Below are 21,266 nucleotides of genomic sequence, written 5' to 3'. Positions count from 1 at the left end.
CCTCCTGGAGTAGAAGCACCTGGGGGAGGGTGCCTGCTTTTTTTTTTGGTATTTGGTACAGGGGTGGGGAGTGAGTCAAGGATGTTGTCCAAGATTCTGTCTTGTAACTGGATGGATGGATGGATGAAAGGATGAAAGGATGGATGGATGGAGGCACCTTTACTAAAACAGGAAATTTAGAAGGAGGTGACTTTTTGTGGGGGGGGGGGGAGAGAAATTAATTTTGAACATGCCAAGTGTGAAGTGGCTGTGGCACATGTAAGTACAATTCATTAATATCAGATGGTAACTGGAGTTATAAGGCTGGCTGAACGGGCCCAAGGGAGTTTGCAGAATAAGAACAGAACAACTGAGCCCTAACTCTAGTTTAATCACTGAGGTAGAAAGAAAATGAAGCCAGAATGGTTTTAGTAAGTTGTGAAAAGTAAGCATAGAAAAAGGGAGTGAGTGAATAAATGCCAAATGTACAAATCTCCAGAAAGATGGACGAGTCTGTCAAATTTAGCAACAGGAATGTCACTGATGACTGTGGCAAGAACAGTGTCAGTGGATGGTAGTGGTGAAGGTCAGAATGCTATGACTGAGCAGTAGGAAGAAGGTAAAGAACTGGAGAGTGCATCTAAGCAATTCCCTAGAGCTGGATATATTTTAGGTAAGAAGAGAGACTACTGTCTCAGTAAAATAAAACAGGTAAAGTGGGAGTTGTTAGGTTTTAATAAAAAAGTATGGGTTTGAATTTAAGAATTCAAAGGTTAAGCAAGATCCAGGACATTTTCCCAGAAGTGGACAGATGATATAAATGAGTTGGAAGAGTGCATATGACTGACTATCTCGTACTGGATAGATTGTCTATGTGAACACTGGAGTCAGCAGCTTGATAGCTCGGCCTGGGAATAGAAAGGAAGACTGAGCCAGAAACCAAAGTCTTCAAAGATTGGAGAAGACCAACTAGGTAGCTGGTGGAGGATATCATAAACAAGGTAACGGATAATAAAACCAGACTGTGAACCTTGAAGGTGTTTCTATACAATGGAGAAGTATTGGTCTGGGAGCATACCTGGGGGAAACAAAGATGTGATCTTTCCTCCTTACTTTGTGGTATATGGGGTGGAGAAGAAAGAGGGATGTATAGAAAATGTTTTCCCTGGGGTTGGATGGATTTCAGTAAAGGTTAACAGAAGACAAGACAATCCAGGGAGTATAAAAAAGTGGAGGAGTTTGTTTATTATGGGACAAGGGTTCCAGAAATAATGAGGGAGGAGCCTAAGAGTAGATTAGATAGCTAGAAATGGGTTGGTTGTCCAGCCATTCACTGCTTCCCTCTAAGTATATATACATCTTTCTTCACGTTACCCATGCACCATCACTGCCCCTGTCCCAGTCCATGATCCGTGGAGGTGGCTGTCCCTTCCCTCAGAACTCCTGTTCCCACTGTGTATAATCCAGGAAGCTTATGTCCTTGATAGCAGCTGGTGTCCACCTTATGACACAAAGTAGAACCTGACACGATGAAGCAAACACTGTGAACAGAAGAATAGAGGAAGGAAAGCAAATATTTACTGATATCCCTGAGCCCCTATATCACTTAATCCTGAAACCTGACCTAGAGCTATTTTCCAGTTATGCTGAAGCCAGTTTGAAAGCAGTTTTATGTTATTTATTTCACAGAGCATCCTAACTGATGAACAAATGAGGACACACACACACACACAAGTATGAAGGTCACAACAAGAAATGATGGATGACTAGAGGATCTTAAATGCTCAGTGAAATTAATAGAGATGTGAAGTTCAGTGTGTGGAGTTGGCTGAAAATGTCCAAAATAATTATTTCCACAATCCTTCATAGAAACACAGAGCTGATGCATCAAGGAGGTGTCAGCCAAGACCATGACTTTCCAAGTACAAGTGAAGACGCTGGCCATGGGATTACTGATGTAATCAGTAATTCTGTGTAGTTCCGTGGACTGATGACTGAAACACAGCACCTCTACAGCTTAACCCCTTGTTTTTTTCTCGATTCTTCTAAGTACAAGCCAATTATTACAAATTTTCATTACTGTTAAGCCCCCTTAAGAGAAAATTACTTCAAACATTCAATGATAAGATGAACCTCCACTACTTCTCCATTTCCTAATATTTGTCTAAAGCTTGAGTGTTTGGTCACAGCATGTGCTTCTAACTCAGTGAAACTGGTAAAGTTATTACAGTACCTACACCCTGGCTGAAAAGACAGACTCATCATCCCCTGTGTACAGTTTGTGTTGCAATTAATGAAGAACTATCCCTTCCTTGAAGTGATACTACTCCCTGAATACAGAAGGGGTAAAGAGAAAGGAGAAGTTAGAAACCAAAATTTTATGGGTTAAAAGAACACATGACATTTTTTTACCATATACTTTTTCTCACCTTGTGGGATTCTGTTTTAATTTCTTCCAGGATTTATAATTCTTGCTACCAAAGAAAAGGAAACAAAAGGATTGCCTCCTGCTTCTAACCAAAACATTTCGATCTATTGAGAATTTTTCCACCTGCCTAGTCTCTGCTTTTCTCCTTCCATCATCATTTTGCTGAGTATCCCTATTCCCCTTTGTTATGATTTCAAGCTAGTTCAATGCTTCAGATGCTGGTACATTTTATCTTTTCTTCCCCTTCGGGGCCTCTGCAGCCCTGGAGAACTGCACCTGCGTGGAGAAACCAGTGCACCTGCAATCACTCTAGCATATGTGATTGTACCCTTGAGAATCTGGTGAGGATTTTTCTAGTAACTTTTTGCAACTGAGAGGTACCAGAGTTGAAAGCAGGCAACAGAGCGTCATTCTGTCTTCCATACAGGAGTTACTACATGCAATTATTTGAGAATCTAGGTTAAATCTGAGATTTCTACTGTGTAATTAAACACAAGTTTGTTTCTCTTTCTATAAACTTCCAGGCTCTATTATTTCTGTACCGTTCATACCCTCTTTATCATCCTTTCCCTCTTTAAATCATTTTTCAACACAAAACTCTGAAGCTTCTAACTAAGAAATAATACCGAATACTACAATGCAGTTGACAGGAAGGTGCATTTGTTAGGGCTGTTGTCTCCTGTGTCCAATATACAAATGAAGTATTTAGGGGAAAAAAAAGTGGCACAGATTTTGAAAGAGATCACCAGGTTGCAGAATTTCATTTGGAAACATGAGCATGCCACAATTATTCTGAGTTAATTGCTGTCTTAAGACTTGCAAAGCATTTTATGGAATGGACTTTCAGAAATGCTCTGACTTACTGGATTCATTTTCTTTTGAAGCATAGTTTAATGGCTTCCATTTCCTGCCATCAGGGCTTCTTTGACCATCCCTGTTCACCCAAATCTGAGATTCTATCACCTTTTATTTGTGCCATTAATTTTAGGCATTTAAATTACTATCATCCACCTGTTCAATTGGTTTGATTCATACTCTAAATTAGACTAGGGCTTTCCCAAGCACAACCACCACTGTAGGTTTCTTTTGCAAAACCCCCCAACCCTAACACATTGCACACTGATGAACACATAGGTGCTCACTGCATATTTGAAATGAGATGGGACTGATGGGCTAAAACTCTGTGGCAACACTATCTTCCTTCAGTATCACCAATAAATATCCACTTAGGGAAAAGTGTTTTATTAGAGCTAGGACTAGAGTGAGGATCATTATGCAAAATGGCCTACTTTCTATTCCCCACAATTTATATTTTATCCATATTTTCCTCCTTTCTCTAAAGTGGCAGCACAGGCATTTCCTGAAATTTCACCAATTCTTTAAAACATCTGGCAAACCTTTCTAGTTTTGACTTTAGAATTAAGCTTTGACTTTATCTACAATCGGCTATTGAGGACTCCAGTGCTCCCAGACTGGAATTATCTTTTTTATCTCAACTCAAACTTCACCTTCTACAGCGGTTTTAGGAATTATTCCTCTGTAAACTGAGAGTACCCAACACGTCCATTCATCAAAGCACTTACACTGAAGAGTATTCACCTACTGACTTGGTTGTATGTCCAAAAGACCTTGAGCAGACACTGGGTTTTAGTGAAACACGGAGACTCTGAACCTAACATAGTTTGTGGTACATGTGTATTTTAACAGTGACAAGTTTACCCAAAAAAATTCCACTTAAGGTACATGTGTATTTTAACAGTGACAAGTTTACCCAAAAAATTCCACTTAAGGTTATTTAATACTTCTATTTAATACTTCTATTATCTGTATGTCCAATATACAAGTAGTTCCATCTGAGACTATTTAGCCTCCACTGAATATTGTAGAAAGTACTGATCTGCAATCAGAGAAGATGGTCCAAACTGGTTAAAAACAGCACATATTGGACTCAAGAAAAATGAATGTTGCTAATAATTTTTCTTCTGAATCAACTGCTGCATTGGAGGCACGGAGTCAGGATTAGTACTCAATCGTTACTGAGCCCTCCAGTTCAGGTCCTTAGAGCTCCCTAACAAGGGTAAGCATCTGGTATTTGAGTTACTAATGGTCTAGGCAACAGCTTTTCCATTTAAGGACGTTTTATTTTTTTATCTTTTTAAATCCTTTATTTATTTTGAGATAGAGTGAGAGTGGGAGAGAGAGAGAGAAAGAGAGAGAGAAAACATGAATGAGAGGAGGGGCAGAGTGAGAAGCAGGCTCCTTGCTGAGCAGGGATCCAGGACCCTGGGATCATGACCTGAGCTGAAGGCAGATGCATAATCAACTGAGCCACCCAGGGGCCCCCGTTTAAGGACTTTTAATTTGGCTTAGGATAGAACTGATCATGAACAGAATGTTATCGAACTAAATGCCTTAGAGTAAGTCAACTTTTACCAGTAAACAGAGACACAGATTCTTAGCCAAAATTATTACTCTTGATGTTCTTTAGCAGAACTAATGTCCGGAAAAGATCCTTCTAGATTGACTACTGAGGAATTACAGGAAATGCAATTAAGTATGATAATCTCTTAAATCTCTACTCATTCCTATGTTCTTTCTCTTAGTTTTAAAGAAAAAAACATGTGTCTCCCAAATAAGGGTCTGCAATTTTTGCATCCTGCAAACTTCCCACTTACTGTCTCCACCTTGTCTTACCACTAATTCGTCTGCATTATTTCATTAAAAGTTCCCTGGCAAAGCTCACTTTTACTCTTTCTTAGTCCTTCTTCCACTTTTATGACCCTTTCTTCTCAGTCTCCTTTGCTGGCTTCTCTTCCTGTATCATTGAAAGTTGGTATCTTCCATGATTCCATCTAGATGCCTAGCTGGAGTTCCAGACCTGCAGACATCTCAAATGTAACATGTTCAAAATTAGATCTTTCTCACGAATTCTCACTCTCAGTTTACCAATCACCTAGGCTTTTAAGCTAGAAATTCACATATGACTGGAAGCACCATCATCACCCCTACTATTCATTAACAGCCTGCTAATGTGCTGGTACTATATCAAGATTTTACATGATTTTTCTTATTCAATCCTGCCAAGAGGCACATATTAAAAACCTACTAGTATGAGGCATGAAGAGTAAAGGGTCAGGGTCACAAAGCAGGTGTGGAGCTAAGATTGAAACCTAGAGATGTGTACAAAGCCCATATTCTTAACCATGCTATACTCATGTAGCAGATGCATCATCTGCTAGATGATGTAGAAGATGGAAAAGAGCAGGTTTCTCACTAGTTGCACCTCCATGATGATCCACCCTGCTCGTAATGAGGAGAAAATCAGGCAAGTAAAGCAAACATTTTAATGTCACTTATCTGATCTGCTATCTATACCACTCCCTGAAGGACTGCTGCCAAGGGCTGTGGAGAAGTGCCCCACTTCAGCTTGTATCCAGCTCTGAAAAACGGGCCATGTAGGCACGGGCAGCTTGTAGTCACCCATTTTCCAAAACTAAAACACCTCAAACTGGGATGACCTGATGGCTATCCTTTGCACCCAGGTCTCAAATCTTTTTCAGGGCCCTTTGATTAACTGCTCTTAGGTAAGCAGTAAACTACTTGAAAAAGTGTATTCATTGGAAGCTGCAAACACGTTCTTAATGTACACAGCCAAACAATCTACATTTTACATAGATAAGATTCAGCTGAGGCATTCTAAGAAAACTTTTATGCAACAAAGGCTAGTTCTTTATTCCCTGGTGATTCTCAGATAAGAAACAGTGAGCTGTTACCGTCATCTGTGAATATGCCTAAACTCCAGATAATATTATCAAAAAAAAAAAAAAAGGTTTATCATAAAGGGATTTTCCATGAACGAAATGAGTTGATTCAGTCATTCCTTTAATTAACTTACTGTGGCTACAAACATGAATGGAATACAGTTATTGCCCTTCAGGAGCTTACAGTTTTGAGGAAGAGACAGAGAGAATACAAGACAGCAAATTTTACATGAATAAAGTGATGGATGATTTAGAGGACAGAGCTATTAACTCTGCCAAGGGTACGTTCTTCTATATTTCCCTCTGTGCATGCATACACACTCCCCTGCAAATACACACACACTTAGACCTTGGTTCTCCTCTTTCATATCCTTTGTATAAAATATTTTAATACTTTTCTTATTAGCTGTTGCTACATAGCTAACAGAATTGATCTAGAGTATCATACTTCTATTTTCTTTTAATTAGCATTTGTAGAACATCATCCAAGTATATTCCCAGAAATATTACTAACATTAGCTACTTCTAACTTCTAAATTCCTTAAGTTCAATGTTTCAGGGTCTGTATGTCAACTGGATACTTACTCTATACAATCTGTATTTAAAAAAATTAAAAATAGGGATCCCTGGGTGGCGCAGCGGTTTGGCGCCTGCCTTTGGCCCAGGGCGCGATCCTGGAGACCCGGGATCGAATCCCACATCAGGCTCCTGGTGCATGGAGCCTGCTTCTCCCTCTGCCTGTGTCTCTGCCTCTCTCTCTCTCTCTGTATGACTATCATAAATAAATAAAAAAAAATTTAAAAAAAAAAATTAAAAATAAATGATACATCCAAAGACTGGTCTTTTTAAAAATCTATAAGGAAAAAAAGCATAAATTTATAAGTTAAACTCCTATAAAGTGCCTGATAGGCAATAGATATTTGTTTAATGAGTTAAAATCTGTATGAAGATTTAATACCACCTATAGATTGGCTGGTGAAACACTAGAAAGATTGATTGACCTGTTTCCCCCAGGTCAGGGGAGGAATGAAGACACTCTCTTTCTAATTCTACTAGAATGTAAGCTCTTTAAGAACACACTCCACATCTTAGTCACCTTTGTGTTTCTTAACAAATATGGAAGAATGTGTCAATGCGAATCATACCGGTTCTAACTGCTGAATCAATGAGCTAAAAAGTGATGAAAAAGCTGAATTCCTAGCCCCAGAATGACTATTAAGTTCAGCCTAAGACACCAAGTAAATAAGGTAATAAAGCAATCAAGAAAAGGTGCCAAGACAATAAAGTTGTTCAAGAAAAGTAATTAAGGAAGGGATATATCATAAAGATACTTTGAGTCATAGACAGATTATCTACAGAAAAGGCCCGTGTACTTGCAAGCCAAGTACACAATAAGTCTGCTCTTGCTTCCACCTGCTGGCATGGGAAAGTAATTTTTTAGATGATACAGAAAATGTTGGGCAGCTCTAGGAAAATCTTTAAGAAAACGCTGAACTTTCAAAGTGCTCTTGAAAAGGTAACACAGTAGCATCCCACAAAGAGCCCGTTCACAAAAATATATACCATGATCTCAGCCACAAATACTTTGAATACAGAGCAGACCTACTCCAAACCTAGAGACGTTCCAGTGGCTCTTATTCTAAGTAGTCTCCTGTGTCTGATAAAGCCAGGAGAAGTACCTATTTTCTTTCATTGTACAGTCTCTTTTTTGTTCCCATGGAAGTAGCATTCACAGTTGATGACTAGTGGTCACAGAAATTCACTCATGTGAAAAAAAATTACACATATATACACAAACGCATAGAAATGAGTGGATATAAAACTGGTGAAATGTGAATAAGGTTGGCGGATTGCATCAATTCCTGATTGTAACCGGAGAAAACTGTATGAAGTGGCTATGCGACCATTCTGTGTTATTTCTCATATAACTGTTTGTAAATCTGGATCTCAAAATTTAAAGTTTTAAAAAAATGTGGCTAAAAAAAATTAAAATAAAAAAATAAAAAATAAATAAATGTGGCAGAGTGCTGTACCTACCACTTGTGACTTCTTTAAGAGGAGGGAGAGTCAACGTACACTGGTTTTTCCAAAGTATAAAATCTATGACTCCCTACTGACATACATGAGTAAAGAAGGAAGGAAGGAAAGAAGGAAACAGGGAAGGAATGAAGGAAGGAAAAAAAAGCTCCAGTATAAGTAAATATCAAATATTTGATGTAGACACTCCAGAGCTCAAGAGGGTGAAGATTAACTTCTCTCCTGCCTTGAGTACGGGCTACACTTAGTGACTTGCTCCCAAAGAGAAGGGCATGGAAAAATAACTTTATAGTAATCTAGCAAACACTACCTCAGCCAACTGACCAAGATTAACATCATCAGTGATGCCCTGTAGACATCATGTACCCCTAAACATGACATGATACAAAGGGCATATGACCTCTGCAATCTTCTTTCCCAAAACCTATAACCCTGATCTGTCTAATTGTGAGATAAATTAAGGGACATTCCACAAAATACCTGTCAGCACTACTCAAAACTATCAAGACTATTAAAAACAAAGACTGAATGATTCTCACCACCCGGAGGAGCCTAGGGGAACATGCTGATTAAATATAATGTGATCTCCTGAAACGGATTCTGAAAGATGAAAAGGACATTAGGGAAAAATGAGTGAAATCCGAATAAAGTATAGAATTTAATTAATAGTCACGTACACATACTGGTTTCTTAGTCATACTAAGGAACCAATGTTGGTTCTATTGTAACCATCTAATATTGTAACCACGTAACCCCTTCCAATGTAAGATGTTAACATTAGAGGAAACTGGATAAGGGATTTATAGGAACTCTATACTATCTTGGCAACTTCCCTATGAATTTGGAACTGTTCAGGGACGCCTGGGTGGATCAGGGGTTAAGCGTCTGCCTTCAGCTCAGGGCGTGATCTTGGGGACGTGGGTTAGAGCCCCACATCAGGCCCCCTGCATGGAGCCTGCTTCTCCCTCTGCCTGTGTCTCTGCCTCTCTCTGCATCCCTCATGAGTAAATAAATAAAATCTTTAAAAACAAATCTGGAACTGTTAAAAAACCAAAAGTTTATTTTTAAATATCAACAAAAATTTGATGACTAAAATGACCAGTGCAGCTATAAAGGTCCAATCGTGGTCCTATACAATGAAAATATACTATGTATTTTGGAGCCAGTGCCACATACAACCTCAGTTGTATACAACTTCCTATTATCAGTAAGGCCTAGAAGTAGAACTAATGTTATTATACAAAGTCTCCCCTAGGAATGAATGATGATTCAGTTTGGTGAACTCTTTCTTAAAATAGTGATCTGGGGTGCCTGGGTGGTGCAGTTAGTTAAGTGACCCACCCTTTGTTTCAAATGACTCCTGGTTTCAGCTCAGGTCATGAGCTCAGGGTTTAGAGCTTGCTTAAGATTCTCTCTCCCTGTTCCTTTGCTCCTCCCTGCCCCAACTCACTGCCCCTTGTGCTCTTTTTTTCTCTCTCTCTCTAAAATAAATCAATCTTTTTAAAAAGTTAGTGATCCACTTAAAAAAAAAAAAAAGGAAATTCTCTTTAGATTTTAGAATATAATGGAAATAAGTTCTTCTGAAAATAAATGAGAAGAGACTCTTCAAAGTCATCTTTTCCAGGAAATAGGAATACAAATTAAAAATGTTACAAAGAAACTGCTTAAGGTCATATGAAGAACTCTGTGAGACTAGAAATACTTGTACTATTTCTACTCTGGGCAAATAGAACTTACAGAGAAGGCTGATTACAAAATTATAAGGAAGGAAATAGAAAAATCTCAGGTTCTGAAAAATAAGAAGCAGAACATATTAGTTTAACTGATTTTTCTCCTAATGTTGTATATAGGACAAGTGGTTTAATATTTACAGGTTTTAAAGAAATGTAGTGTAAATGAACATGAAAAGATGGCTCTTCTTAAATCCTTTAACTGGCTTAAGTAAAGCCACCTGAGAAGGAGAGCATCTGAAAACAAGTGCTGCATCACAAATAAAATCAAGACTTCCTTAATAATTCATTAGTAAATGGCCTACTCACACTCATGAAAACCCACAATTCTAAAAAGACATTCCACTTTTATTTTTCTCTAGGAGGATGAGTAAATTGCTTCTGGCACATGTAATTGGTGTTTGGGGTATAGTTCTCAGAATTGAAATCCTTACTAAAGTACTCAGGAGAGACACTTCTCTCCTTGGTACATTAGTTAATAGGCTCTTTTTTTGGGTCATCTACACATGGATATTTTGTTGAATGAATGATAATGGCTAAATCCTCATGCTAGGTCTACCTAACAACTAGTTTGCTTTTCTTTTTAAAGATTGGTTCAGCCACTAATGTGTGTCCATTGTTATTACATGTGACGACGATAAGTAGATTATATATCTATTATTATGTATCTACTGATTATTATAGATTATGGATCTCTGAAAAAGAATTTATCTTAGGGCTATAAACGGAAAAACTTATGATTAAAGTAATATAATGCTAGGAATATGTCTCAAAATAATTGGAGGAAAAAGTATATGAAAACAGATTGGCAATGAACTGACAATTTTGAAGGTTGGGGAGGAAAGTCTGCTTACTAATTTTTGACTTTGGTTTATGATGGAATTTACATAATAAAAAATAAAAAATATAATGGCTTTCCATGTGCCTAGCTCTAGTTATTATTCTAAATTCAGATGTGATCTGAAAAACAGAAGAATGCAACAGTAACAAATTCAATATTAAAAGGGACACTAGAGGCACATGGCTGGCTCAGTTGTAGAGAACACACCTCTCGATCTCAGGGTCCTAAGTTCAAGCCCCAGGTTGGGTTGAGAGATTGCTTAAAAATAAAAGAGATATTAAATGGAGCAAACCTCAAAGAAAAACAAGAGCACAAGAATAAACATACTTGACCAGTGAATGAAGGAAGATTCACAAAATCATGGTTGGAAGGGACCTTAGAAACTAGTTAGTTCAAATCTCTTAATTTAGGATGGTCAGTGAAGTTAAATCCTGGGTAGCCAACTACGGGCTTATGTTTCAGCATTTTACTTTCTTGCAGATATAGTGAATGTTACTCAGTGTGGCCATTTCTAAATTCTGATAGTCTGAGAGTTAGAGAACACCCTCCTCTAATATTCACATGTCCAAATCCTACCCCCTTCAAGGATCAATTATGACCTTGTCCCTCCCTTTTATCTTGGAACTAATCTCTCCCTCCCCTGAACTCCATATTAATTTGTTACTCCCCGGTACTTAACACCTTCTACCCAAGTCCAGGGAGTTTGGCTTCTGTGCCCTTCGCTGACCCCAGGCTCACTCACAAGAAGTTTGTCTTCTCTCTTTCTCAGCTTGGTTGCTTCTGACCCAGTACTTCACAGGCTGGAACCTCCTTCAATTTCTTCAGTATCCAAGTTGACTTATTTAGAATGAGTCTTGCTCCCAGACTATTCATTACATGAGACTATTACTCTTCAGATCTACCAACTGGGTCTGCAGGGCACCAAGTCACTGTGTGAATGCCTCCAGGGATACGGAGTATGACTAACACCATGTTTTCTAATATATGGCTTCTCTTCTGCCTCATACTCACACAGTATATACTAAAAATTCCTTTGTATTTGTTGGTTAAATGATCTTCCTATTGCATATTACTCTATTCTGTAATTTTTTATTACTCAACTAGGCCTAAATTAAGAATTAGACATAGTACTTTCCTCTGGCAATTGTATTTTTGAATTAAAAAAAAATCAGCAATGAGCTATTTATTTTGTATAAGGATTGAAAGAGACACAAGCAGAGGGAGAAGCAAGCTCCCTGCAGGGAACCTGATGCGGGACTTGATCCCGGGACTCCAGGATCACGCTTTGAGCTAAAGGCAGGTGCCAAACCGCTGAGCCACCCAGGGATCCCCAAATAGTTACTTTCTATTGAGTTTTACCTGTCATTGTCAAATCCCGGCCTATACTTCTTTGGTATCACCAGCAAATGCTTAATTTTCAGTTATTATCACTGATAACTTTTTATCCATCCAACCATCCATCCATTCATGTCAGTTCGATAAATATATTAGTAAGCATCTACCAAGTGAACAACACCAGGCTAAGTGCTAGAGATACAGAAATCAACAACAACAACAACAACAAAAGAGGCTCCTAATCTAAAAAAAACTTGTCAACTAGTGAGGCAGACAAACATTACTACTGCTAATACTGTGTGTGCTATGGAAGTACTTATAGTACTCAAAGGGACCAAATTTAGTAGGAGTTGGATAAGTTCATTCTGAGGAAGTGCAAGTAAACTGATATTAACAGCATCTATTACAATCTAACTATTTTTTAAAAAAGATTTATTTTATATTAGAGGAACAGTGAGAGAGAGCACAAGTGCGTGAGCAGGGGAATCAGCAGAGGGAGATTCTTCAAGCAGACTCCCCACTGAGTGCAGAGCCCAACTCGAGGCTCAATCCCACATGAGATAATGACCAAGAGCTGGACATTTAACTCAACTGAGCCACCCAGGTGCCCCACAATCTAACTACTTTAGAGATTTGTTTCATTACTCTCTGACTCCTTGAATAGAGGGAGGGCATGAACCCATGTGAGCAGGGATCATTTCTTTTTCCTTTTTTATTAAGTTAAAAAAATTTTTTTAAAAGATTTTATTTATTTATTCATGAGAGACACACAGAGAGAGGCAGAGACACAGGCAGAGGGAGAAGCAGGCTCCCTGTGGGGAGCCCAGTGCCAGACTCAATCCCGGGTCTCCAGGATCAGGCCCTGGGCTGAAGGTGGTGCTAAACCGCCGAGCCACCTGGGCTGCCCTTAAGTTTTAAATTTTAATTCTGTATAGCTAACATACATTAGTTACATTAGTTTCAGGTGTACAATATAGTGATTCCACATTTCTATATATTACTTGATGCTCATTGAGATAAATTTACTCTTAATCCCCTTCACCTATTTCACTCATCCCCCACCCACCATTCGAACAGATTCGAATAGAATAGAATAGAATAGAAAAGAATAGAATCGAATCGAGTAGAATAGAATAGAAAAGAATCAAATCTCATCGAATCGAATCGAAAAGAATCAAATCGAATCAAATAGAAGAGAAGAGAAAAGTATAGAATAGAATAGAATCAAGTCGAATCGAATAGAATAGAATAGAATTGAAAAGAATGGAATAGAAAAGAATAGAATAGAATTGAAAAGAATGGAATAGAAAAGAATAGAATAGAATTGAGAAGAATAGAATAGAATTGAAAAGAATATAAGAGAGTAGAAAAGAATACAATTGAATAGAATCGAATCAAAAGAATAGAAAAGAATTGAATAGAAAAGAATAGAATGGAATCGAATAGAATAGTATAGAATAGAAGAGAAAAGAATAGAAAAGAATACAATAGATGGAATAGAATATAAGAGAATAGAAAAGAATCAAATTGAATCAAATCGAATCAAAAACAAAAGAATAGAATGGAATAGAATAGAAGAAAATAGAAAAGAACAGAATCGAATAGAATTGAATAAAATAGAATAGAATAGAAAATAATAGAATAGATAGATTAGAATTGAGTAGAAAAGAATAGAATACAATAGAAAGGAATAGAATAGAAAAGAATTGAATTGAATAGAATAGAATACAATAGAAAAGTATAGAATCGAATCGAATAGAAACGAATAGAAAAGAATACAATAGAATATAACAGAATGGAATCTAACAGAAAAGAATCAAATCGAATAGAACAGAATAGATTAGAAGAGAATAGAAAAGAATAGAATTGTATCAAATAGAACAGAAGAGAATACAAAAGAATAGAATCGAATAGAAAAGAATCGAATTGAATCGTATCGAATCAAATCAAATAAAATAAAAAGAATAGAATAGAATCGAGTTGAATCGAATGGAATCGAACCGATTCGAATCGAATCAAATCGAATCAAATAGAAGAGAATAGAAAAGAATAGAAAAGAATTGAAAAGAATAGAATAGATTTGAAAAGAAGAGAATAGAATCGAAAAGAATGGAATAGAATAGAGAAGAATAGAATAGAAATGAATAGAAAAGAATAGGATCGAATCAAATCAAAACGAATTGAATAGAAAAGAATCAAAAAGAATAGGGTAGAATAGATTAGAAAATAATCGAATCGAATAGAATAGAAAAGAATAGAATCGAATCGAAGAGAAGAGAGTAGAAGAGAATAGAATAGAACAGAGTCGAATAGAAGAGAATAGAATAGAAAATAATAGAATAGAATAGAATAGAATAGAATCGAGTAGAAAAGAATAGAATAGAATAGAAAAAAAAGAAAAGAATAGAATAGAATAGAATAGAAAAAAGAATAGAATAGAATAGAATAGAACAGAAAAGAATCGAATCGAATCAAATAGAAAAGAATAGAAGAGAATGAAATAGAATATAATAGAAAAGAAAAAAGAATCGAATCGAATCGAATAGAAAAGAATAGAATAGAAAAGCATCAAATCAAATAGAATAGAATAGAATAGAATAGAATAGAATAGAATAGAAAAGAATAGAATAGAATGGAATAGAATAGGAAAGTATAGAATACAAAAGAATTGAATCGAATCCTATCGTATCGAATCTAATTGAATCGAATCAAATAGATAGAATAGAAAAGAATCGATTCGAATCTAATCGAATTGAATCGAATAGAATAGAATCGGAACGAATCAAATAGAAGTGTATAGAATCGAATAGAAGAGAATAGATTAGAAAAGAATCGAATCGAATCGAATCAAATCGTATAGAATAGAAATAAATGAAATCGAATAGAATAGAAAAGTGTAGAATAGAATAGAATAGAATTGAATAGAAAAAAATAAAATTGACTCGATTTGAATTGAATCATATCGAAAAGAGAAACGAATCGAATAGAATACAAAAGAATGAATCGAATCGAATCGAATAGAACAGAATAGAATAGAAAAGAATAGAAGAGAATTGATTTCAATCGAATGGAAACGAATAGAAAAGAGTAGAAAAGAATAGAATAGAATCAAATAGAATAGAAAGTAACAGAATAGAATAGAAGAAATGGAACAGGAAAGAATAGAATAGAAACGAATCGAATCGATTTAAATAGAATAGAATAGAATAGAATAGAATAGAATAGAAAAGTGTAGAATCGAATAGAACAGAATAGAATAGATTAGAATAGAATAGAACAGAATTGAATAAAGTTGAGTCGATTCAAATCAAATAAAACAGAAAAGAATAGAATACAATAGAATAGAATAGAAAAGAATCGAATCGAATCGAATAGAACAGAAAAGAAAAGAATAGAATCGAGTCGAATCAAATCGAATAGAATCGAATAAAATAGAATCAAATAGAATAGAATAGAATAGAATACAAAAGAATTGAAAAGAATAGAATAGATTAGAAAGGAATAGAATAGAATCAAATATAATGGAATAGAATGGAAAGAAAAGAATAGATTTGAATCGAATAGAATAGAAAAGAATAGAGTAGAAAATAGGTTCGAATTGAATCGAATAGAATGGAACAGAAGAGAAGAGAAGAGAAGAGAAGAGAAGAGAAGAGAAGAGAAGAGAAGAGAATCAAATCGAATAGAATAGAATAGTATAAAATAGAATAGATCCCCTCTGGTAACCATCAGTTTGTTATTTCAAGTTAACAGTTTATTTTTTGGATTGGCTTTTCTCCCATTGTTCATTTATTTCTTAAATTCCATATATAGGGCATCCCTGGGTGGCTTGGCAGTTTAGCGCCTGCCTTTGGCCTAGGGCGTGATCCTGGAGTCCTGGGATCGAGTCCCGCATCGGGCTCTAGGCATGGAGCCTGCCTCTCCCTCTGCCTGTGTCTCTGCCTCTCTCTCTCTCTCTCCCTTTCTCTCTATGTCTATCATGAATGAATAAAAAAAAAATTCCATATATGAATAAAGTCATATGGTATTTGTCCTTCTCAGACTTATTTCACTTAGTTTTATACTGTCTAGCTCCAAGGGATGGTTTCTTGTCTACAGCTGTATTCTCAGTTTAGCTCAGTATCTACTAGCATAGATAAAGTATAAGTATTTTTTTAATATTTTATTTATTTATTCACTCTTTAAAGATTTTATTTATTTGACACAGAGAGAGTATAAGCAGGGGAATGGAACGGTAGGCAGAGGGAGAGGGAGAAGCAGACTCCTCGCTAAGCAGGGAGCCCAATGTGGGGCTTGATCCCAGGATGCTGGGATCATGACCTGAGCTGAAGGCAGATGCTTAACTAACTGAGCCACTCAGGTCCCCCTAACAAATATCTTATTTCGGCAGCCTGGGTGGCTCAGCGGTTTATCACCACCTTCAGGCTAGGGTGTGGTCCTGAAGACCTGGGATCGAGTCCAGCGTTGGGCTACCTGCATGGAGCCTGCTTCTCTCTCTGCCTGTGTCTCTGGCCTTTCTCTCTCTCTCTCATGAATGAATAAATAAAATTAAAAAAAAAATATATATATATACCGTATTTATTTATTTAGAGAGAAAGATGGCGCAAGCATGAGGAGGGGGAGAGGGAGAGAGAGAAGTCCAAGCATACCCTGCCTTCAGTGTGGAGCCCTATATGTGGATTTCAATTCCCCGACCCTGACATCATAACCTGAACTGAAACCAGGAGTCAAACAACAAACTGAGCTACCAAGGCACCCCTGTAAGTGTGCTTTTTGAGTGGAAATCAAATGAAGTATCTAGAATATATAAAAAGTGCTCAAATCCAGTATGAAAAAAATAAACAACCCAAGGAAAATAGACAAAAGACACCACAGGTATAAAATACAAATGGCAAATAAATGTGAATATACACTCAAACTCATTAGTAAACACAGCAATGTGTACAAAATCCAAGAGATACATTTTATAACCACTCTACTGGCAAAAGGTCTGACAACACCAAGATTTGCTAAGGATGGAGGATCAATGGATACTCATGAACACTACACAGGGAGAGGAAGTAAACTAGTATTACCACTCTGGAAGAAAACTGGATATCATTTGATAAAGCAGAAAATGTATAGATCATACAACCAGCAATTTTTCTTAACCCTTGCACATATGTATCAGGAGAAATTATAAAAATATTAATACCAATATTGTTTATAATAGCAAATAACTGGGAATGGCCTAAATACTCATTGATAAGAAACTAGACAACAAATTTTAAAATGATCACCCAGTGAAAGGTCTCACAGCAATAAAAATGAACCACAGCCATATAAAACTAGTTTCATCATGTGAAACCAAACCATATGTTGTTAAGGAAAACATATATTTGTGTTATTACGTAAAGAAAAACAACAGAACAATAAACATGAATACAGGACAGCAGTTATCTCTGGAATAAGGAGAAGAGATATGGTCAGAGAGGGGCACGTAAAAGACTTCAAAGGTACTAGAAATGTCCTTTTAGATATACAGATACTCTTTTTTTTCATTCTTTTAACTATAGATCTCTTTTGTGTATAATATTTTATGATAACTTTTAAGATGAATGACAAGTATTAGCCAGGCTGTGGAACAATAGGGAAGAAAAAATATTCCAAATAAGGGATCAGTATGTGTTAATTTATGAGAAAGGATATAAAGACATGACTTCTCTGGCTGAAACAGTGAGTCCACTGAGTGAGAGGAAAAGCTGGGCCAGCTAAGAAGTGGTTGGACTGTATAGGGATTTATAAACCAATCAAAGAGTTTTGATTTTATCCTAAGGTTAATGGTAAACTAAAGATTTTTATCTTTTAAAAAAAATATTTATTTGAGAGATAGGTGGGGGAGGGACAGAGAGAGGGAGAGACTCTCAAGCAGACTCCTTGGTGGAGCATGGAGGTTGATGCAGGGCTTGATCTCATGACCCTGAGATCATGACCTGAGCAGAAACCAAGAGTCGGACGCTTCATGACTGAGCTACCTGGGGGGCCCCTGAACTAACGAATTTTAAATTGCAGTGTGTCAAGTCACATTTGGATTGCATAAAGGTCTCTGTTTTTGGAAGGAAAATATATGAATAGGGAGCAAAAATTGAGGCTGTTATTCATGATGAGGATTTGGATTAAAGTGGTGGTACTGCAAATAGAAAAAAAGAGAAAGTCTTTAAACAAGGTAATTGATGGAAAAGATAGAGACAGAGAAAAAGGCCAGGGACAGCTCCTAGACTTTTGATGTCAGTAAACGGTGACATTCAGAGACAGAGAACAACGGCTAAAGAAAGATTTATAAGGTTTCTAATTTTGGATTAGGATAAAGTGACACTGAGATTAAGTAACGTTAACAAGTGCTCAATAAATATCTGTAAAATGAAAAAGTAGACTGAATATAAGAATTCTAAAAAGAATTGCATAATTGGCAGTTGGAATCTAGTATCATTCATCTATTTCTCTTTCAAATAAATAATTTATGTTTCTCTATGTTGGCACAGAATTCTATGAGAAGTGAAATCTGGAAGTTGTATATTTGTATAAACTTCAGTGTTAGAATGATAAAACCTAACAGTGTGGCCCTCATTGTATGAATGTTGTGCATTGTAGAAAGTTAGGCTATACCTGAAAGCTGTGATTATTTCAGTCAGTATAACCACTGTTAAGGTGTGGGGCAGGAAAACCCTAATGACTGTTAGAACTCATGAACGAATTCAGCAAAGTAGGAGGACACAAAATCAACATAAAGAAACCTGTTATATTTCTAAACACCAATGATGAAGCAGCAGAAAGAGAAATTAAGAAAACAATCCCATTTACAATTATACCAAAAATAGTAAGATATCTAGGAATAAACCCTACCCAAGCAGCGAAAGGCCCATACTCTGAAAACTATAAAACAACAATGAAAGAAATCGAAGATGACACAAAGAAACGGAAAGACATTCCATGCTCATGGATTGGAAGAACAAATACTGTTAAATATTTAACAATTTGTTGGGGATCCCTGGGTGGCGCAGCGGTTTGGCGCCTGCCTTTGGCCCAGGGCGCGATCCTGGAGACCCGGGATCGAATCCCACGTCAGGCTCCCGGTGCATGGAGCCTGCTTCTCCCTCTGCCTGTGTCTCTGCCTCTCTCTCTCTCTGTGTGTGACTATCATAAAAAAAAAAAAAAAAAAAAAAAAATTAACAATTTGTTAAGAAAAAATACTGTTACTACCTAAAGCCACCCACACATTTTTTTAAAAGATTTTTTTATTCATGAGAGACATGGGGGGGGGGGCAGAGACACAAGCAGAGAGAGAAGCATGTTCCCTGCAGGGAGCCTGATGTGGAACTTGATCCCAGGACCCCGGGGTCATGACCTGAGCCAAAGGTAGACACTCAACCACTGAGCCACCCAGCCGTTCCACCATCCACACATTTAATGCAATATCTATTAAAATACCAATAGCATTTTTTGCATAACTAGAACAAATGGAACTACAAGAGGCCCTGATAGCTAAAGCAACCTTGAAAAAGAAAAGCAAACCTGGAGGTGTCATAAATCCAGACTTCACGTTATATTACAAAGTTGTAGCAATCAAAACGGTATGGTACTGGCACAAAAATAGACACATGGATCAAAAAATCAGAATAGAAAACCCAAAAATGAGCAGTTCTGGGCACCTGTGCTGGCTCAATTGGTAGAGCATGAGACTCTTGATCTCAGGGTTGGCAGTTCGACCTCCACGTTAGTCGTAGAGATTACATAAAAATAAAATCTTAAAAAAAGACAAAAAAGAAAACCCAGAAAAGAACCCATTACCATATGATCGATTAATCTTCAACAAAGCAGGAAAGAATACCCTATGAGAGAAATGAATGTCTCTTCAACAAATGGTGCTGGGAAAACTGGACAACAACATGCAAAAGAATGAAATTACACCATTTTCTAATATCATACACAAAAATAAATTCAAAATGGGTTAAAGACCCAAATGTGAGACTTAAAACCATAAAAATAATAGAAGGGAACACAGGCAGTAACTTCTTTGCCATTGCCCATGGCAACTTCTTTCTAGATAAGTCTCCAGAGCTAAGGGAAACAAAAACAAAAATTAAACCATTAGGACTATATCAAAATAAAAAGCTTCTGTACAATGAAGAAAACAATAAAACTAAAAGGCAACCTTCAGAGTGGGAGAAGATCCTTGAAAATGACATATTGTATAAAGGGCTAGTATCCAACTTACAAAACTCAACATCCAAAAACAAAATAATCCAATTTGAAAATGGGCAGAAGACACGAATAGATATTTTTCCAAAAAAGACATACTGATGGTCAACACACACATGAAAGATGCTCAGCATAATTTATCATCAGGGGACTACAAATGAAAACTATAATGAGATATGACTTCACACCTGTCAGAATGGCTAAGAAACAACACGTGTTGGCAAGAATGTGGAGAAAGGAGAACTCTTTGGCATTGCTGGTGGGAATGCAAACTGATGAAGCCACTCTGGAAAACAGTGAGAACATTTTTCAAAAAGCTAAAAATAGAAACTACCTTATGATCCAGCCATTGTACTATTCACTATTTACCCAAAGAATACAAAAACACTAACTCAAAGGGATACAACCACCCTGATGCTTACAGCAGCATTATCTACAATAGCCTAATTATGGAAAAAGGCCAGTGTCCACTGATTGATGAGTAGATAAAGGATATGTGCAGTGTGTTTGCATACATATGTATATATAAATATGTCTGTATATGTATATATGTGTATATATGTACATATAAAAATGGAATATAGGATGGAACATTACTCTGCCATAAAAAAGAATATAATTTTGTCACTTGGCAATGACACAGATGAAGTATTATGCTCCACAAAATATGTCAGAGACAAATACCATATGATTTTACTCATATGTGTAATTTAAGAAACAATATATACAAGCCAAGGGGGGGAAAAAAGAGCAAAACAAACCCAGAAATAGACTCTTAGCTGTAGAGAACCAATCAATGATTACCAGAGGGGAGGTGGGTGGAACAATGGATGAAATAGGTTATGGGGATTAAGGAATGTAATTGCCAAGATCAGACCAGGTAGTGTCAAACCACTGTGTTGTACACCTAAAACTAA

General features: G+C 36.7%; 1 protein-coding gene across 2 annotated transcripts in view; it reads right to left on the bottom strand.

The window, feature by feature from the left end:
• NLN (neurolysin) overlaps positions 1–21,266 on the bottom strand; it is a 95,414-nt gene that overhangs the window by 60,821 nt on the left and 13,327 nt on the right. The gene's annotated exons all lie outside the window — the stretch shown is intronic.

This window comes from Vulpes lagopus, chromosome 8 (genome assembly GCF_018345385.1).
Source record: "Vulpes lagopus strain Blue_001 chromosome 8, ASM1834538v1, whole genome shotgun sequence".
In the NCBI taxonomy this organism is placed as follows: domain Eukaryota; kingdom Metazoa; phylum Chordata; class Mammalia; order Carnivora; family Canidae; genus Vulpes; species Vulpes lagopus.
This window is presented reverse-complemented; position numbering and strand designations above follow the sequence as displayed.